The sequence below is a fragment of the Choloepus didactylus genome, chromosome 8 (genome assembly GCF_015220235.1).
Source record: "Choloepus didactylus isolate mChoDid1 chromosome 8, mChoDid1.pri, whole genome shotgun sequence".
Taxonomy (NCBI): domain Eukaryota; kingdom Metazoa; phylum Chordata; class Mammalia; order Pilosa; family Megalonychidae; genus Choloepus; species Choloepus didactylus.
Genome location: NC_051314.1, coordinates 102,206,070 through 102,209,031, shown reverse-complemented (window position 1 = coordinate 102,209,031; position 2,962 = coordinate 102,206,070). Strand labels below are relative to the sequence as shown.

Sequence of the window (2,962 nt, the reverse complement as noted above, 5' to 3'; positions counted from 1 at the left end):
CCCACGACTGAGAACTTCCTTGGGGGAATTTGGGATTTGGTGGGCTTGTGACAACCTCCATTCTTCCTCCACAGAATCCATGGTGTGCACGGCCTAGAGGCAAGGATTCTGCACTGAAGTGCCAGGAGCCCTCCCCCAATCCCAGGGACTCGAAGGCACCTGGCAGAGAGGGACTGTGGGGCATCTGAGCTGCAAGGTAAGAAATGCAGCTCTGTAGCCCCAGGAGTGCTGGGACTACTGTGTCCTGGAGTGGACTCCTTGCCAAACTGCACAGGTATAACCCCACCCACAGGACTGGCAGTCCCCAGCGCACATGGAAATTGTGCACTGATGGGGCTTCCACAGGGTTTGGACCCCCCTCAGTACACAAAGTTGGGGGAGAACTGGCATGAAGGGAAGAGGGGGCTCAAGAGCGCCATCTACTGGTAGTTCAGGGAAAGTACATTCCACCAAGCTGTAATGCTGTCAAATGTTCAAATAGTCCTGCATATCCTAAAAGAAACCTATCAACATAAGCAAATGCCAAGAGGCCAAAAACAACAGAAAATTATAAAGCATATGAAGAAAGCAGAAGATATGGATAGCCCAAATGTCCAAATAAAAAAGCCAGAGGAGACACAGAATTTGGAGCAATTAATCAAAGAGTTACACAAAAACATCAAAATCATGGCTCAGGATATAAAGTGCATGAAGAAGACCCTAGAAGAGCATAAAGAAGAATTTGCAAGAATAAATTTAAAACATTCTTCAGATACATAACTGCAGATTTGAAGAGGTAGAGGAACAAATTAGCAACCTTGAGGACAGGACAACAGAATGCAAAAGCACAAAAGAACTAACAGTGAAAAACTTGAAATGGGTCTCAGGTAAATGAAGGACAACATGAAGCACACAAATATAAGAATCATTGGTGTTCCAGAAGGTGAAGAGAAGAGTAAAGGTCTAAGAAGAGTATTCAAAGACATTGTTGGGAAAAACTTCCCAACCCTTCTAAATGACAAATGCAAAACAAAGATGCCCAATGGACTCCAAATACAATACATCCAAATAAACCCACTCTGAGACATTCTGATCAGATTATCAAATGTTAAAGAGACGGAGAAAGTTCTGGAAGCAGCAAGAAAGAAGCAATTCATCCCATACAAGGGAAACAACATAAGACAAAGCAGTGACTATTCAGCGGGCACCACGGAGGCAAGAAGGCAGTGGTCTGACATATTTAAAATTCTGAAAGAGAAAACTTGCCAGCCAAGAATTCTTTATCCAGCAAAGCTCTCCTTCAAAATTGAAGGACAGCTTAAAAATTTGTTAACAGGAGACCTGCCCTACAAGAAAATCTGAAGGAAGCTCTACCAGCTGAGGAAAAAAAGACAGGAGAGAGAGGCCTGGAGAACGGCACAGAACTGAAGGGTATTAGTAAGGGTAACTTGAAATAGAGAAAAGGAAAAAATGGATCTGACAAGTAAAAACCAATGGATAAGATGGCTGATTCAAGAACAACCTTCACAGTAATAATATTCAATGTGAATGGGTTAAACTCCCCAATTAAAAGACAGAGTGACAGAATGGATTAAAAAATACGAACCATCAATATGCTATTTACAAGAGACTCATCTTAGGGCTCCTGAGCTGAGGAAGAGGAGGTGCGCGGTCAACCGCAATGTTACAGGTTAATGGCTCTGTGGGTGAGGAAGAGAAGTAAGCAGAGGAGGATTGTCCTGAGTTGGTCCCCATTGAAACGAAGCATAACAAAGAGGAAGAAAAGTCTAGCTCTGGTGCCAAGATCCTGGTTACAATTATCACCAGGTATTTTAGGTGCTGGGAAGACAACACTTTGTAATTACATTATAACAGAGCAACATAATAAAAGAGTAGCCATTATTTTGAATGAATTTGGGGAAGGGACAGTGGTCTTAGAGCTAATGAGAATTTGATGCAAAAGAAAGGGAAATGTGATTAAATACTGTTAGAAACCACTAGATTACCAGATCTTGAGGCTGTGGCTTCTATGTTTTGGGCTGATGCTGAATTAGGGAGGGATGTTTATCTTGATGGAATCATATACTGTTGTGGACTCAAAATATGGATTGAAACATTTTTCAGAAGAAAAAGCTGATGGCATTATCAATGAAGCTACTAGACAGGTTGATTTGGCAGATATCATCATCAATAAAACAGATTTGGTTTCAGAAGAGGATTTACACAAATTAAAAACAACTGTTAGATCAATAAACGGATTAGGAAAAGTTTCAGAAACACAAAGATCAAATCTCTCCGGACCAAGTTTGCAGAAAAAACTTCAGCATGTGTCTGCAAAAGAACATCATCTTCATCAAACTATTGTTGCAATCACATTCAAAGTACCAGGAAATGCAAAGGAAGAAAGTTTAAATGTACTTATTCAGAATCTCCTGTGGGAAAAGAATGTGGGAAACAAGGACGATCACTGCATGGAGGTCATAAGACTAAAGGGGTTTGTGTCAATCAAAGACAAACCATAAAAAGTATTGTCCAAGGTGTCCATGAGCTTTATGATCTGGATGAGACTCCAGTGAGCTGAAAAGATAATAATGAGAGGACAAATAGGTTAGTCATTATTGGTAGGAAATTACATACAGATATCCTTACACAAGTATTTATTGCTACTGTGGCAGAAACAGAAAAGCAGTGGACAGCACATTTCAGAGAAGATCAAGTTTGTCCACAGCAGTAGAAGCATTTCTTATCAAAAGGACTGAATGATTAAAAAACAAAACAACAACAAAAAACAACAGGGATAAGTTTCCTACTGGGTGTAGTTCAAGCATCTACTCTTTTGTATTCCTTGTGTCATGAATACCAATGACTTATTTTAGGTATTTAGTTTTATACAATAGACCAGTACTGTAAAACGGTTGACATTCATACAGTGAAATATAACATCCTCTGAATATATTTCTTTTTGGAGACAGGTGTTTCACAG

At 40.1% G+C, this 2,962-nt stretch overlaps 1 pseudogene; it reads left to right on the top strand.

The window, feature by feature from the left end:
• Positions 1-1,883: 1,883 nt before the first annotated feature.
• On the top strand, positions 1,884-2,752 carry LOC119541443 (annotated as a pseudogene).
• The last annotated feature ends 210 nt before the right edge of the window (positions 2,753-2,962 follow it).